This window comes from Oryctolagus cuniculus, chromosome 1, assembly GCF_964237555.1.
Source record: "Oryctolagus cuniculus chromosome 1, mOryCun1.1, whole genome shotgun sequence".
In the NCBI taxonomy this organism is placed as follows: domain Eukaryota; kingdom Metazoa; phylum Chordata; class Mammalia; order Lagomorpha; family Leporidae; genus Oryctolagus; species Oryctolagus cuniculus.
In genome coordinates, this window is record NC_091432.1 from 193,908,146 (window position 1) to 193,927,103 (window position 18,958).

Sequence of the window (18,958 nt, forward strand, 5' to 3'; positions counted from 1 at the left end):
GGAGACCAGAGCATCTTTCAGGTCTCTCACTGCTGCAGGGGCCCAAGGACTTCAGCTACCTTCTGCTGCTTTCCTAGGTGTATTATCAGGGAGCTGGATCACAAGTGGAGCAGCCAGGTCTTGAGCCAGTGCCCAAATATGATGCCATCATTGCAGTCAGAGGTTTAACCTGCTATGCCACAATGATGGCCCCTTCTAAATTTTTATCTGTGTTTTATAATAAAAATTCATTTAAGTATGTACCACCAGTCATTATCATCACTGGATTCTGCTATTGATCATATTTAGGACTTTTTTTGGGGGGGTGGGAAATGCAGCTGAGAATCAATCTTCTTCAGAAATAATATAATATCAGATCATTATGTGGTAGAAGGGCAACTGTTGTTGCTTCTGAAATACAACCCTTAAACTTTGGAAAAACTTTGTTATATTTGTGAGAAAGTAATTTTTTCTCCCTCTGAAAACCTGCTATGTGGTTGTACATAATTGATGAATCACCTTATCTTACCCTATTCCAATAGGGTATGTAAAAGAGGCATGCATGGGGTGGTGCTGTGGCATTTCCGGTAAAGCTGCCGCCTGCAGTGCTGGAATCCCATAAGGGCACTGGTTTTAGTCCCAGCTACTGTACTTCCGATCCAACTCTCTGCTATGGCCTGGGAAAGCAGTTGAAGATGGCCCAAGTCTTTGGGCCCCTGCACATGCATGGGAGTTCCGGAGGAGGCACCTGGCTTTAGATTGGCTCAGCTCTAGCCGTTGCAGCCAGTTGGTGAGTGAATCAGTGGATGAAAGACCTCTCTCTCTCTCTGCCTCTCCTTCTTTCTCTGTGTAACTCTGACTTTCAAATAAATAAATATTTTTTTTTAAAGAAGAGGCACATGTCTAGTGAAACCATATATTTAACAAGGATCACTTTTCAGTTAAATTTAAATGCCTAAGAATAATTGTGTGTTAAAGAGTTCAACCAATGGTGTTAAGTAGAACAACAACAAAAAAACACTAAAAGGAATAAAATAGTAAGTTGTACCTCGACAGTCAGGAGGAGAGATGATCAAGTCATTGTTTCTCATAGTGTCCATTTCACTTCAACAACTTTCCTTTTAAGTGCTCAGTTAGTTGCCACCAATCAGAGAGAACATATGATATTTGTCCCTTTGGGACTCACTTATTTCACTCAGCATGTTTCCCAGATCCCTGTTATATAAGAATGGGAATAAGAGAGGAAGGAGATGTACAGTTTGGCACATGCTCAATTGGACTTGCCCCTATTGGTAGAGCAAGAAATGTACCAGGGGATTCCAATTCAATCCCATCAAGGTGGCATTTACCAATGCCATCTTACTTGTTAAAATGATCAGTTTAAGTTCATAATTGATCAAATAGAGAGGATTAAGTGTCAAAGGGATTACATAAATAAGACCTGTGTCTGCAAATAACTGATAGAATTAAAAAGGGGAGTGATCCTACATTGGAAGCAGGATACACAGCAGACTCATAGAAGGGCAGATGTCCTAAACAGCACTCTGGCCTCAGAATCAACCCTTAAGGCATTCACATCTGGCTAAAAGCCTATCCATGAGAGTTTTTACAGGCATGGAAAGCCATTGTGGCAAAAAAAAAAAAAAATGACCTAAATGAAAGATCTCTGTGAGTGAGATCCCAGCAGAAAGAACACACCATCAAAGAAGGCAGTACCTTTCTCTGAAGAGAGGAGAGAACTTCTGCTTTGACTATGGCCTTGTCTAAATAAGATCAGAGTTGGTGAACTCAAGAGACTTCCATAGCCATGGATAAGAGTACGGAAAAGGACATATAAAGGCACATTCAGGGGCTGAAGCTGTGGTGCAGTGGGCTAAGCCTTCACCTGCAGCAGCACCGGTATCCATATTGGCACTGTTTCCTGTCCAAGCTACTTCTATCCCAATCCAGCTCTCTGCTATGTCCTGGGAAAGAAGTAAAAGTTGGCCCATGGCCCACTGGATGGGAGACTTGGAAAAGACTCTTGACTCCTGCCTTCAGATTGGCCACTTTCCATTGCAGCCATTTGGGGAGTGAACCAATCGATGGAAGACCTTTCCCACTGTCTCTCTCTCTCTCACTGTCTGTAACTCTTCCTCTCAAATAAATAAATAAAATCTTTACAAAAAGGCACATGCAAGGATGCAGACAGAAGAAATGGTATGAGCTAGTCAAGCCCTTTCATAAGGGTGAAACAATGAGGCTGTTAACAATTAGGAGAAGGTTTTGTTACCGAGAGGTTATTTGAAGCCTAGTCATAAAGAGATGTGGGATCATTTTACGTGTGCATGTGTGTGAGAAAGAGAGTGAAAATAACAGAGAGAAAAATATGTCTAACTTAGAGGTGAATATATACCAAGCATGAATATATACTAAGCATTTTTTAGAAAGCAGTTTGTCTTAGTTTGTGTTCTGAGGAAACAGACTTTCAGACAGTGATTTTGCCTGAAGTGTATTTTCTGGAAGTGTTTTTGGCAATTTTATTGCTCTTGGTAATAACACCTATGAGGGAGAGAGATAGCAAAGTTGAAAGAGGATAAAGTTTATCTGCAAAAACTTCATTAACTAATCCACAGGATCTCTCAATCTGGGATGGTCTTTCAGATTTTTTTCACAGTTGAAGCAAGGGAATAAGGCTTTTGCAACACCATGAGTTAAACAGTTATTGCCTATCCCTGGGGATAAGGCTTAACTTTGAATGAATGTGTGAGGGGCTATTCCAGAGGAGGGACTCAGCTGCAAATCATAAACACATAACTCTTTTGATAGTTAGAAGTGCCTCAGTACTTAGAACCTGCAAGGAAAATTACAGCATCTACAACATTTCACTATTGCACCTCTGGGAACCATTTGCTACAGGTAATGAAGTCATCCATCTGGGAAAAACTTTTCTGTGGTATGACTTTATCTCTTCTTGGTAAAATTTAGGTAGGATACTAACATAAATTAGGTCTCCTACTCCTACATTTGGTCTTGGTGTCCCACTGATTCCTCCTCTCTACATTTTTCTAGATCTAGGTTTCCAAATTCTCTTCACTCTAAGTTAGTACCTATGCTAGACTAGGTAAGACTAGATTGCTTAGTTGGTTGTGTGACTCAGATACACACATCCTCAAAACTGTCACCTTGCCCTTCTAAGTGTGTGACCCCTGCACTTGTTCATTAAATGTCCAAATGGATCAGGGGAGTATCAGGACTTATTTTAATTGATCTCAGTACAAAATTTGCATGTATCACTCCTTGCTCACACGGTGTAAAAGCATACTAGTAATGAGTCAGTTACTGTAGCCTTTGATATTCTTTTGTCACAAGGTACTGAAAATCATCAACAGAGAGACATTATTACAATCAAATGGAACAATCCCGGGCTCCATGACGTAAGTATTTCTTTCCTGGAACCAAGCCTTAAAGTCAACAGTAACTAGATTTGAATAAATGACAAGCAAACATTTGCAATAGTTACTGCAATGATGGCAAACAAGGTCACTTTTCCTTTCCTATCCCTCCTCTCCAACCCCTTCTTTTCTTCCATTTCCTTCCCATCTCCTTGCTCCTGGGCCCATGAATTAAATCTATCAAGGTCGAAACACCATACAATTGTATTTTGTTATAGTGTATAGAACCTCAGAGAAGATGGTACCAAATTCTCATAGGGTATTTTCTTGTAAGTTGATATCTTGATTGCATCTTACCAGAAGGATTGATGCATCTCATAGTTACCCACCCATTTTGTACTCCTTCTTAAAAATGTCATTATCAGGGTTATCATTTGGCCTAGAAGTTAAGATGCCAGTTTAGACGCCTGCATGCCATATTGAAGTACCTGAGTTAAAATCATAGCTTTGCTCCTGACTCCAGTCTCCTGCTCATGAAGACCTTGTGAGGCAGCAATGACAACTGAAGTAATTGGACTCAAGAAACCCAGGTGGGAGATTTGGATGGCATTCTCATTTCTCATTTTGTCCTCTGCCCAACCTTCATTTGTGCATCAGCAGATGGGATGTCTCTCTCTCTCTCTCTCTCTCTCTCTATATATATATATATATATGCATATAATCATTCAAATAAATATTTTTAAATGGCAGAAGACTCCCAAGTGTACTAGTTTTGTACATATTACTTTCTGACATACACATGCTTATAAACATTACCTTGATAGAGAATCTGATATTTGAATTGATTATTCGAGAAGACATAGGAAAATTAATGAGGAAACAAAGTAACTGATTAAGAAAGAGTTGAAATTGGAGCCGGCGCCACGGCTCAATAAGCTAATCCTCAGCCTTGCAGCACAGGCACACCGGGTTCTAGTCCCAGTCAGGGCGCCGGATTCTGTCCCGGTTGCCCCTCTTCCAGGCCAGTTCTCTGCTATGGCCCGGGAGTGCAGTGGAGGATGGCCCAAGTGCTTGGGCCCTGCACCCCATGGGAGACCAGGATAAGTACCTGGCTCCTGCCTTCGGATCAGCATGGTGTGCCGGCTGCAGCGTGTGGGCCGGCCGCGGTGGCCATTGGAGGGTGAACCAACGCCAAAAGGAAGACCTTTCTGTCTGTCTCTCTCACTGTCCACTCTGCCAGTCAGGAAAAAAAAAAAAAAAAAAAAAAAAGATTTGAAGTTGGTTGGAAAAGTAAAGTAGATCAATGTTTTCAATTTAGTTGAATTTCAGTTTATGGAGAATAGTTTTCATCTGCTTTTAAAGGAAAAGTATGTTTGGTATCACTTGCAGATGTGTTGCTACAGAAATATTAATACAAAAGAAGTATAAGAAATAGAGAATCTGGAAACAGCAATTCACAGGTATGCAGCAAACTCAATGTGGTGTTAAAATCTGAAAAATAGGCTTTATGTCCCATAGGAACATACCTGATAGAGAATCTGTGATTCTCATTAGATACATTCCATGTTTCATACATGCCTTGGTCTTGGCCTCACATCCACCTTCACAAGTTAGTCCAGTGACTGTTGCACAAAAACACAACATGATGCTTCTTCACCTATCATCCCAGCTATCTTGGAAACTTACATGTACAAGTATTATATGGTAATCAAAATGTTAAAAAATTAAATATTTATCAAAAAGGCTTAGGATGTTTAGAATAATCTGCCTAAAGGTCAAGTATAACATAGAGGTGCAAGGCAGGTAGTTTTTCAGTGGAGCTACTTTTGCCTTGGACGGAAATTCTCCTATTCTATTGGACAGAAACTTCTAATTGCCTTCATTAATGCTCCTTTTACAGAGCTTTAAACTGAGGTGAAGTCTTACCTACAGTTGTGAAGAAGGCTGAGATAATGGCTCTCTGTTATTACGTTGTCTTCAAAACAGTACTCTGTTTTGGCGGTGGTACTAGAAGAGATATCAAGGCCAGTACAATACTTAAATATGAATTAAACATGAAATTCATAAATTATTTAGGGTGTTTCCTAGGCCACTAATTGTAACACACAAAGATTACCAAAATCAGTCAAGTATCAAGTTACACCTAAGGTGGGATAACTTCTTCTTCCTCCACAGTTTAACTGCTGTTTATGTTGTTACAGTAGGTGATGTAAAAAGTTTCTCTTTCTCAATGAAATTTCACAAATTTTAAATCCTTAACCAAAACAATTTTTTAAATATTCTCAAATTTCTTATCCTTAAAGGAAAAATATGTTGTTTAATCCCAAGGTATTATCATTGTTTCACAGAAAAAAAATAAAAACAAGACTATAAAATATTGAAGGAAATATTCTAAAACCAGGATGAGTACAACACTTTCATTGCAGGAAAAAAGATGTTTATTGTGGAGAAGGTTTAGCAAAGTTCTCATAAACTGAAATGAGGTACATGGTTTATCTGACATATTTTTGTGAGTTTTCTGATTTTTAAAGTTCTCTAATGAGCAAAGATAAGAGTAAATATATCTGTAAACTCTAGACAACATTACTATGAAAGAACATTTATTGAAAAATATCCAAAATGTTCATTTTGATATATTTATTTAAAGAAAACATGTAAATTGTTTGGGATTTAGTGAGAAGGCTTTACTTTTACTCTAAAATCAGCAGTTGCATTTTCTAGACCAAACAGTAGAGCTCTTTTCCAATTACATACGGAAAGGCTACTATTATACTTATTTAAATTCTGTTTTCTTTAGGCATACAAGACATTTTAATTGGTCTAAAAAAAAAAAAACCATTGGGATATTTTAAAACTCTATTATTGTTTCTGTTAATATTACTGTGACTGAAGTCACATTTGCATAACTTACTTTAACCTGACAAGGATTTCAAGCTGTACTCTTATATTAGCTTCATTTAATGATAAAACTATGATTCAGGTTGGTTACACACACACACACACACAAGCACACACATAAATTTAAAAATAGGATCCTAGGGTAGGTGTCTGATGCAGTATTTGAGCCACCACTTGGGACACCCTCATCCCATACAAGAGTACTAATGGTCTCAACTCTCAAACACTCTGCCTCCAATCTAGCTTCCTGATATCGCAGATGATGAATCAATTCTAGTCTCTGCTACCCATGTGGGGGACCCAAATTGAGCTCTGAGCTCCTGCTTTTTCCTGGCTCAGGCCTGGCTGTTGCCGGCATTTGTGGGAATGAAGCAGCAGAATTCTGTCACTTGGCCTTTCAAATAAAATGCAAATAAATAAACTTAAAATAAAAAGATCTCTAATTTTCTAAAAATTATTAGATCTGCAAAATGGAAGTATATTTGCAAAAGCAATTTCTTATGACACAAAATAAACAGTCACCACTGATTAATTACCCAACTAGCCTACAACCAGATTTGAAATATACTCTTTTATTCACCTTTCCCTCAGATAGAGATAAATCTGCGGTCACTAAAGATGGCGAGAGGTATAGTTGTTATTACAACTCTCTTAGCCACTATTAATGTTGCCTCCCTGAAACAAAGGAAATGTAAAAGTAACTTTTTTTCATGTTTCAATGAAACAACTTTTGTGGAAAGAATTTTCCATATACAAGTGGTCTTCAAAAAGTTCAAGAGGGTGGGTATTTAGCCTAAGACTCCACACTGGTTAGGACCTGGTATCTCACATCAGGATACCTGGGTTTGCTTCCTGACTCCAGCCCCTGACTCCAGCTTCATGCCAATCCACACTTTGAATGAGCAACAGTTATGGCTCAAGATGTTGGGTTCTTGCCATCAGTGTGAGGGATCTGGCTCCAGCCCATTTCAGCACTGGCCTTTGTGAGAATGTGGATTTTGATGATAATTACCTATGTTAATTGTCAAATTAATTGGGCTTCCAAAAGTCTTTTATTTAAGATGTATCTATTTATCTATGAAAAGGCAGAGTGTCAGTGAGAGAGAGGGGGCGGAGAGAGAAAAAGAAAGAGAGGTAGAGAGGTTATTCCATCTTTTGGTTTACTCTCCAGATAGTCATAAAAGTTGTGGATGGCCCAGTCTGAAGCCAGGAGCCAAGAACTCCATCTGGATCTTCCACGTGGGTGGCAGGGATCAAGCAGTTGGGCCATAATATGTTGCTTTTTACAGGGATCTGGATTGAAGTGGAGTAGCCAGGATTCATATCAGTACTCTGTTATGGGATGCTGGCATCTCAACTCAGCTGTACCACATACCAGTCATTCCCAAGTCTATATTCTCTTTATATGAGGATAATTTTACTAACATCCTTCACTTACATAATTTGTTTTAATTTGCTGAGAAATCTAATTTCAAAATATGCTTTAAAAATAATACAAAAAATGAAAATAAGATATCCTTTTCATCTTTTTAAAACATATGTTTTGAAAAACATAGTTACAGAGAGGTAGAAAGAGAGAGAGGTCTTCAACCCACTGATTCACTCCCCAGGAGCTGTCCCGATCCAAAGCCAGGAGCCAGGAGCTTCCTCCAGGTCTCCCACGTAGACATAGGGGCCCGAGAACTTGGGCCATCTTCCACTGCTTTCCCAGACCACAGCAGAGAGATGGATTGAAAGAGGAGCAGCCTGGACTAGAACCGGTGCCCATATGGGATGCAGGCACTTCAGGCCAGGGCTTTAACCCACTGCTCCACAGCGCCGCCTCCCACCTTTTCATTTTTGTTATGAATCATATTAGTGTGGTTGCTTAGTTAGAGATGTTCATTGTTCCACATGAATGTTATGCCTTAGGAATATTGGGCCTCATAGCTGAAATAGGAAAGCAGTGGAAAGAATGGGCCATCAAAGAAGAAGGTATCTTTCTCTGAAGGGAGGAGAGAACTTCCACTTTGACTATGGCCTAAGATCAGAGTTGGTGAACTCAAGAGGCTTCCTTAGCCTTGTTAGCTCATGACAAGAGCCTTGGGTGATTACTGACATCATAAATAAAATAAGAGGGCCAATTGCTAAATCAACAACGGGAGTCACTGCGCACCTACTCCCCATGTAGGATATCTGTCCTTAGTGGACAGTGAGAGAGAGAGACAGAGAGAAAGGTCTTCCTTTTGCCGTTGGTTCACCCTCCAATGGCCACTGTGGCCGGCGTGCTGCGGCCGGCGCACCATGCTGATCTGATGGCAGGATCCAGGTACTTATCCTGGTCTCCCATGGGGTGCAGGGCTCAAGGACATCCTCCACTGCACTCCCTGGCCACAGCAGAAAGCTGGCCTGGAAGAGGGGCAACTGGGAGAGAATCCGGCGCCCCAACCAGGACTAGAACCTGGTGTGCTGGCGCCGCAAGGCGGAGGATTAGCCTAGTGAGCCGGAGCGCCGGCCTCAGTCTTTTTACTTTATGTATCTGTGTGGGTGCAGTCTGTTGAAATCTTAGTGTATACTAAGTTGATTTCCTGCATATAAAGATAATTGAAAATGAATCTTGGTGGAGAATGGGATGGGAGAGTGAATGGGAGATGGGATGGTTGCAGGTGGGAGGGAGTTATGGGGGAAAAAGCCGCTATAATCCAAAAGTTGTACTTTCAAAATTTAAATTTATTAAATAAAAGTTAAAAAAAAGAAAAAAAGCGAGCATTAAATGGAGCAGCATTGTGGTTGATTAAACTGCCACTTGGGATTCTCACATCCAATATCAGAACGCTCATTTATGTTCTGGCTCCTCTGCTTCTGATCTAGCTTCCTGGTAATGCATTCTGGGAGACAGCCCTAGCCACGCATGTGGAAAACCTAGATGAAATTCAGGGCTCCTGGCTTTAGCCTGTTTCAGGCCTAGCTGTCGAAAGCATTTGGGGACTGAACTCGTGGATAGAACATCTCTCTTTCTCTCCCTCTCTGCCTTTCAAGTAGATACAAATATTAAACAAATATTAAAAAACAATAAATAAAGCATTAAGTATTGATGACTTGTCCACCTACCTCTGTGTATTGCTTAGCCTTCCTTTTAAATAAAAATATCATCTATCAAATTTTTCTTTCATAAAACATTTACTTCTCTACTTCCCTCAAGTTATATTGTGATATATAGTTTTGTAATTCTTAGAAGTCAATTATATTGATTTTAATGAATCCTATATTACTTTTTCAAATTTGACTTATTAGCCACTGGAGGCTTAAATAAAAATGTATCAAATATGTCTACAAAATATGCTACATACAAGGGCTTCTTGTATATAGTGAATATAAACCTTCAAAAATGTAATTTTGAGGCTGTAGCATGAGTTATACATGTTTATTATAGAAGCTTTGTAACCATCTGAGTCATTTTTGATAAGCCATATATCACACCAGATCCTTTCTAATCTTGTGATCAAATTTGTGACTTTCAGTTTTGAAAATATTTTTTGTATAGGTAGATGTAGGTACTCTTGTTGATTTCATTTTTATCCTTGTGTGGGGAGCAACTCGGACTATACTGTTACTGGAATTAAGACTTATTCTATGCATCTGCTTTCCCACAATATGGCGCTGAGAGAGGAGGAAACAGCGTCTACACAGCTGCCTCCAGTTCAACCAATAAACAGCAGGACCTGCTCCTGATTGGAGGAGAGCAGCGTACTCGGCGTGTGGGCAGCAGAGTTGGGACTGGTGGAAGAGGACTATAAAGGAGGAGAGAGACAATATGCACCAGGAACATCTATCTGAAGGAACACCTGTGCAGCCCCCGAGAGAGCCGGCCAGCGGTGTGCCACTCCCCCGCGGAAGTGGGGAAAGTGGCTAGGGGGAACCGCCCTTCCACGGAGGTGGAAGGGACGGTAGCCAACCCGGGAAGAACCAGCAGCAAACCCGGGGAGGGCCGAGCAGACAGAACAGTGCAGGGTCCTGTGTCCTTCCTCCGCGAAGACGGGGAGCGACATAATGATGCCGTGATTCGGATATGAAGCCTAGGCAGGGTTTAGTGTCATTCCTCCACGAAGACGGGGAGCGACATCCTTGGTAGTTTTTCTGTCAAGATAAAAAGATTTAGTTTTGAAATCTAACTGCATTATAAATTTGTAAATTTTTTACAGTAAGCTTCAGGAAAAAAAAAACATGTTAAAGGGAAATATGATGCTAAAGGAGAAATTACTTGTAATTTTCTATTGTAATCATTTGCTGAATAGGATGTAATAAGGTACTAGAAAAAAGAGTACTTAATTTGTATGAAGATAATCTTTTATAAAATATTTATTTTTTATTTGAAATAAAGAGAGTCTATCTATTAGTTCACTCTCAAAATGCCTGAAATAAGCTAAAGCTTGGAACCAGAAACTTAATTCAGGTCTCCTGAGTGGGTAGCAAGGATCAACATACTTTGGCCACTACCTGCTGCCTCCAAGAATGCAAATTAGAAGATAGTGGAATTGGGAGCGAAGCCAGAACTCAAACCCAGGCACTCCAACATGGGTTGTGGACATTCCAAGTGAATTCATTGGCAAATATCATCCCCAAAACAATCTTTCATAACATAAAAGTTTCCATGCAGTAAATGAATACCACTTATCAAATTGAAAAAAAAGTGAAAAAAACTAACAATTTTAACCCAGCTGTTCTTCTTTAAATTTTAAAATACATTTCTTGTTTCTATTAAAATTATGGCATTAATGCACAATTTACAAATGAAAAAAACTACAGGGATGATGTATCTACAAAGAAGGAGAGAAGAGAAAACCTTTTGAACTGGGATAAAAGCAGAGGATTTTACAGTTGTCTTTTGGAAACCTGAAAGTGGAATAAAACAGCAAAAACCAAAATAACTAATCTACTTAAGTAGAAACCTAACAGTCTCTGGGAAAATAAAGACTAGACACTAATGACATGATGAAATCCCCTTAAATCTCAAGAGTTATAGATACAGATAAAGAACATAACAGAGAACATTATCAACAAAATAATTCAAGATAATTTTACAAAAGGGAAAGTAAAGTGTTACTGGACAAAAGAACCCACTTTTTGTCCAGGACTTTAAAGAACTCTTGATTATCATTTATAAATATTAGATACAATGAAAGAGTGTCAGAGAGACTCTTGAAGACTCCCTATGTGAGCAGAAGGGTAAAAATTACATGTTAAGTGTGGTTTAACTAGAACTTGCACCAACATGTTGGAACCTGGGATTCAGTGGAACAATGCCTTAAAAATTCTGAAAAAATACATTGTCTAACCTACACAAAAAAATGAAGGGTCAATATAGATTAAAGATATTATCAAATATTTGAGTTCTAAGCCAGTTGCTGCTCACTTATTGTACTACCTTTTAAGAAATTACTCAAAAACAGTCTCTGTGGAGACATGAAGAAATGCATGATGCTTGACATCTTGATGTCAATTCTATTTATTTTTGATTCAAGGAAACAGCATGCTTATTACAGTGGCCACCCAGAGGAAGGCCACTCAGAAGAAGATGATCTCAAGTATGTTCTTTCCCATTTGCAAGTTAGTAGGATGACTTTTGAAGAGAAAGGGACATTGGGATGGGCAAGGTGGCAAGATAAGAAAATGGGTTCTAAAATTCATAGACAACCAGTATAAGCTCCAAGACTAGTACTTACTTTTGTTAATTAAAATGTGAAAAGGAAAGGCAAGAGGCATCATTTGGACTGATACCTGGAAGTAGGATTGTTGGATCTGCTTGATTTTGTTTTACACATTTTGAGGAACATCTATATTGTTTTTGGTAGGGGAACATTGTTGTGCACCATTTTGTGATCCCACGTGCGAAAGAATCCAACTTGCTTACACCTTTGCCTCTACTTCTGTTTGTATGTGCATGCAAAAATTGGATAACAGCCATCTACAGGTGTAAGAGGTAATATATTGGTTTTGATTTGCATTCCCCTGATGATTAGTGATGTTGAGCACTTTTCCATATAGCTATAGGTCTTGTGTGTGTGTGTGTGTGTGTGTGTTTGAAAATATCTACTCAAGTTTTTTGATCATTTTTAATTATTTTTTCTTGCTTGATACTGAGTTTTGTGAATCTCTATATTTTATATTAACTGCTTAGTAAATATTTTCTGCTTTTCTATAGATTGTCTTTTTACTGTTAATTACTTCCTTTTCTGTGATGAAACTACTTTTCTTTCTTTATTTAATTTGAAAGTCAGAGTGATAGATAGGGAAAGACAGAAAAGAGATCTTCTACCCACTGGTTAACTCCCCAGAAGGCTACAACACACAGGGCTGGACCAGGCTGAAGCTAGGAGCCAGGAGCTTCCTCTGGGTCTTCAACATGGGTGGCAGGGGCCCAAGCACAGCAAGCACGTCAGCAGGGAGCTGTATCTGAAGTAGATTGTCCAGGACCCCAAAAGGCACTCCTATGGGATTCTATGAAACAACATGAGCCCCATACCTCTATCACTTCTCTCTCTTGCTCTCTCTATCACTATCTCTATTGCTATCTCCTTTCAAATAAATAAAGAAATGAAGAAACATGAAAAGAATGATAAATCAATTTCAGTGCAAAAAATTTTCAAATCCTAGCCATTCCACTTGAGATCCAGCTCCCTGCTAATGCACCTGGGAAAGCAGTGGAAGATGGCCCAAGTGATTGGGGCCCTGTACCAACATGGGAGAACAAGAAGAAGCTCCTGGCTCCTGGCTTTGACCAGGCCCAGCCCTGGGTGTTAGACTCCTCTGGGGAGTGAACCAGCAGATGGAAGATCTCTCTCCTCTCTTCTCTCTCTCTCTCTCTCTCTCTCTCTCTGTCTCTGCTTCTCCTTCTCTGTAACTCTTTGAAATAAACAACTATTAAATTTTTTTTGAAAATCATGCATAAAAAGTTTTCAAAAACTTGTGGAAAATGCCTATCATCCCCAAACTATGCATTGTTTTCAAAATTTCTGTGCTGTGATCAACTTATCTTTTACAAAAAAAAAAAAAATAGCTTCATTTTATTTGAAAATCAGAGAGATGGGGCAGATAAGAGAGAAAGGCAAATACAGATAGAGAAATAACGTCCATCTACTGACTCACTCCTCAAATGTTTGTGAGAGAAGCCTTGATGCTATACTGAAGCCAGAAGCCCAAAACTCAATCCTCATCTCCCACCTGGGTTATAGGGACCATAGTACTTGAGCCATCAACTGCTGATCCCAGAGAATACATTATCAGGAAGCTGGGCTGGAAGCAGAGTATCTGGGCTTCTATTCAAGCACTCCAATTTGGGATGTGGGCATGTTGATTAGCTCCTTAACTACTGTGCCAAACACCTGACCCCGACTTGTCCTTCAACTCTAGTTTTCCACTTTTTGAAATATCCTTGCATTTCAATATCATCAAGCAGAACAGAAAAGATATCTGTTAACCAATATTTTAACTTTATGTATGGTGAGGTGATTATTCTTTGTCTAATACAATAATCAGTCTAATTTTAAATGTTGAAAATTATTTTTGAAATGCTGACACAGCAATAACATAACAATTTCTTGAATATATGTTGTCATCCTCTGAATTACAGAAAAAGTGGATTTTTAGTAATTGTTTCAATTCTATTTTATTTTTATACTTAAGTGACTTTTCATATGTTTATTTGAAAGGTATACACACACACAGAGAGAGAGAGAGAGACATATAAACTTAGAGATCTTCTAGCCATTGGTTCACTTCTCAAATGGGCCAGAAATATAAACCAGGTATCCTATATGGGTGATGAGGACCCAGCAACTTGAGGAATCATCTGCTGACTCCAAGGGGTGTGCATTAGCAGAAAGTTGAATCAGAGGCAGAGCCTGGATTCAAACCCAGTAACTCTGATATGAGATGTGGGCATCCTAAGGATGTTTTAAACCACTGCAACAAATGACCACCTCAACTTTACATTTTTATTCATTTATTCGTGTGACAGAAAGAGAAAGAATTCTCATCTACTAGTTCATTTCTCAATGCCCGCAATACCCAGATGGACTCTATTTGGGAATAGTGAACTCAATCTATATCCTTCACATGGCAGCAGGTACCCAAGTACTTGAGTCCTCACTGCTGTCTTGCAGGGTTCACGGTGACATGAAGCTGGAATCAGAACCTGTAGCCAGATAGGGAAACCAGGCATTTAATGTGGAGCACTCCCACCTTAACTTGTGTCTAACCACTAGGCCAAATACTTGCACCAAGGTTTTATTTTTTGATATAAACTAGATGACAATCTTCACTTTTAAAAAGGCAGTGGAAATAAATGTAATTCCTTACACATTTTTATAAAATTTTATTCATTTTTATTCAAAAAGCAGAAAGAGAGAGAGGGAGGGAGGGAGGGAGATAAAGAGAGAAATAATCTTCCTTCTACTGCATCACTCCATAAATATCCACAACATCCAGAGCTGGGTCAGGAAAAGTTAGAAACTGGAAACTGTTCAAATCTTCCAAGTTGATTGTAAGGACCTAAGCACCGGAGCCATCACCTGTTGCCTCCAAGAGTGCCTTTTTAAATAGGAAGCTGAAAAGGGAAACAAAGCCAGGACTCCAACTAGCCACCCTGATATGAGATGCAGTCATCTCAAGCAGTGACTCCACGGTGCTTAACTTGCTTAAACATTTATCAGTCCTTTTTCTCCTTTGTCATAAATAGCGCTATGGCTAAAGTTGGTCCTTGCTTAGTATTAAGTATTTCCGCTAATCTTTTACTTGATTTATTAAAACTGTCCTACTACATTTTCCTTTTCCTTATAAGTACATTTATTATTCTTTTTAATCTTTTCATTTTCCCTATACTATCTTTGTTTTACATTATCTTCTACGAACCATCACTTTCACACAGATTTTTTTAATGCAGGCTTAAATGTTGGTCCTCTGTCATCCAATTCTATCACTTTTATTTTTAAAATAAGATTCCCATGTTATTTATTATGAAATAATTTAATGTTTCAATGGCATAGACTATGAATTAGTTAATATCTGAACTACAGGCTTCTCCTCTAACATACATTGGTGAATAATAAGAAAACTTTTTAAAAATATTGAGAAGAAAAACTGTTCTTTGGTGTTGAAAAATTTAGTTTCTGATAAATGAACTCCATCCAAGTACTTACTTTTGTGCCTTCAGTAACTATTTACATTCTCCCTGATTGGTGACAACTAACTGAGCACTTAAAAGGAAATCTGTTGAAGTGAAATGGACACTATGAAAAACAATGACTTGATCAGCCCTTGTACTGACAGTCAAGGAACAACTTAATACTTCATTCGTTTTAGTATCTCTTTGTTCTACATAATATCATTGGTTGAACTCTTTAATTAACACACAATAATTCTTAGGTGTTTAAATTTAACTGAAAAGTGATCCCTGTTAAGTATAAGAGTGGTACTAAGAGAGGGAAGAGATGTATAGTTCGGCACTTCCTCAATCGGACTTACCCCTAATGGTAGAGTAGAGTTAGAAACACACCAGGGGATTCCAATTCAATCCCAACAAGGTGGCATGTACCAATGACATCTCACTAGTCAGTGAGTGATCAGTTTCAGTTCGTAATTGATCATAATGGTAGGACTAAGAGTCAAAGGGTTCACAATAACAAGACTAGTGTCTGCTAATACTGATAGAATTAAAAAGAGAACAGTCCAACATGGGAAGCAGGATACACAGCAGACTCATAGAATGGCAGATGTCCTAAACAGCGCTCTGGCCTCAGAATCAGCCCTTAAGGCATTCAGATCTGGCTAAAAAGCCCAAAGCCCACGAGAGTATTTCAGGCTTGAAAAGCCAAGACACTCTGGCAAAAACAAACAAACAAACAAACAAAAATGACCTAAATGAAAGATCTCTGTGAGTGAGATCCCAGCGGAAAGAATAGGTCATCAAAGAAGGTACCTTTCTCGGAAGGGAGGAGAAAACTTCCACTTTGACTATGGCCTTATCTAAATAAGATCAGAGTTGTTAACTCAAGAAGCTTCCATAGCCTTGACAGCTCATGACAAGAGCCTCAGGTGATTACTGACTTCAAAAATAAGAGTGTCAATTGTTAAATCAACAACAGAAGTCACTGTGCACTTATTCCCCATGTAGGATCTCTGTCCTTAATGTGTTGCACTATGTGAATTAACAGTATAACTAGTACTCAAACAGTATTTTATACTTTGTGTATCTGTGTGGGTGCAGTCTGTTGAAATCTTTACTTAGTATATACTAAATCGATCTTCTGTATATAAAGATATTTGAAAATGAATCTTGAAGAAGAATAGGATGGGAGAGGGGTGGGAGATGGGATGGTTGTGGGTGGGAGGGTGGTTATAGGGGGAAAAAGCTGCTATAATCCAAAAGCTGTACTTTGGAAATTTATATTTATTAAATAAAAGTTTAAAAAAATGAAACAAAAAAAAGAAAATGGATAAATAAACTGTAGGGCATTTATGTTACCTAAAATTAAATATCAGTGGAAATTACATTAAGTAGATCTACAGATATCAATGATTTTATAGCCATTAAAACTGAAATATCTTAAGAGAATTCATCTAGCCGGCGCTGCAGCTCACTAGGCTAATCCTCCGCCTTGAGGCGCCAGCACACCAGGTTCTAGTCCTGGTCGGGGCGCCGGATTCTGTCCCGGTTGCCCATCTTCCAGGCCAGCTCTCTGCTGTGGCCAGGGAGTACAGTGGAGGATGGCCCCAGTACTTGGGCCCTGCACCCCATGGGAGACCAGGATAAGTACCTGGCTCCTGCCATTGGATCAGTGCAGTGTGCTGGCCGCAGCGTGCCAGTCGCGGCGGCCATTGGAGGGTGAACCAACGGCAAAGGAAGACCTTTCTCTCTGTCTCTCTCTCTCACTGTCCACTCTGCCTGTCAAAAAAAAAAAAAAAGAGAGAGAATTAATCTAAGGACTCATGATAATTCAACATATTAAACAGGAAAAAAGCTACTGAAAATATTTACAAAATATCCAATTTCTCAGCAATTAAGATAGCATCATACTTTTGAGAAGGAAACATCTGATTTAGCTAACTTTCTTTTCTTTCATATACATTATATGTTATATATTATTTTGTGACTAAAATTTTGTGACTAAATGACTAAAAATGAAGTATTTTGAGTTTAAGTTAAGAAATTCACTAGGAAAGCTTGGAAAACTTTCATTATTATATAAGGATTATTACTAGATGAGGAAAATGTGCTGACACGGAAAAGTATATAATATGATTGTCCTGGGGATGGCATTGTGGATCAGTGTTTCAATCTGCAACATGGAATGCCACATCCCATACCTGAATGCCTGGGATTTAGTCCTACCTCAGTATCTAATCTAGCTTCCTTAAAATGCAACTGGCTGGCAGTATATGATACTTCAAGAACTTAGGTTGCTGTTACCCAATTGGGAGACCATATGGAGTTTACAGCTCCTGGCCCAGTGCTAGCAGTTGTGGACACTTGAGGGAGTGGACCAACAGTTGGAAGATATCTCTCCTTATCTCCCTGTGTCTGTCATTCTGCCTTTCAAATCAATGGATAAATAAAACTTTACAAACATGATGTCTGTTAGCTGAATAGAAAGTATTGGCCTTTCAGAATAAAGAAGCTAACTAAGTATGGACAAAACAATGTATATATTATGATTTTTTAAAAAATAAGAAATTTTAAGTATAATTCTGTAATCAATATATAATACTTCTGTAATTAATTCTGTGTTGGTGAAGAATTGCAACCTTGATAATTAATTGTGGTCATTATTATATGAGGGAATTTGAGATCATCCAAAGAAACATGTAAATCTCTATTAAGGAGACAGTGTTGTGGCACAGCTGGTTAAAGCCCTACATGCAGCACTGGCATCCCATATGGATACCAGTTTGAGTTCCGGCTGCTACACTTCCAATCTAGCTCCCTGTAAATGTGCCTGGAAAAGCAGAGGAGGATGGCCCAAGTCCCTGGGCTCCTGCACTCATGTAAGAGACCCAGAAGAAGCTCCTGGCTCTTGGCTTCAGATCAGCTCAGCTCCAGCTGTTGCAGCCATTTGAGAAAAGAACAAGCAGATGGAAGACCTCTCTCTCCACTGTCTCTAAGTCTCTGTAATTCTGCCTTTCAAATACATAAAATATATCTTTAAAAAATTCTATTAAAAAGCAAACATTGATCTATTCTCACTTCTCTAATTTTTGCTTTTAATTGCTTGTGCTTCTGGGTCTTATCTGAGAAGTCTTTGTCTAGGGTGAATTTTGCAGCATTTCTTCTGTTTTCCTCTAATAATTTGATGGCTTCAGGTCTTAAATTTAGATCCTTGATCCATTGTGAGATTTTTTTTTTCTATAGGATTTAAGGCAGGTGACATTGTTTCAAAATTTTACGTGTATAAATCTAATTTTACATCAAGCTAAGAATCTTCTGCAAAACAGTTAATAAAGTGAAGCAACCAACAGAATGTGACAAAATATTAGAAAACTATGCATCCCAAAAAGAATAATTATCCAGAATATATAGAGTGCTCAAGAAATTCAACAACAAAACAAGCGATCCAGTTCAGAAATCAGAAAAAAAGATATGAAAAGGCATTTTTTCCAATGATGAAAACTAATAGCCAACAAACAGATTAAAAAAACAAAAATGCTCACGTTCACTAGCCATTAGAGAATTC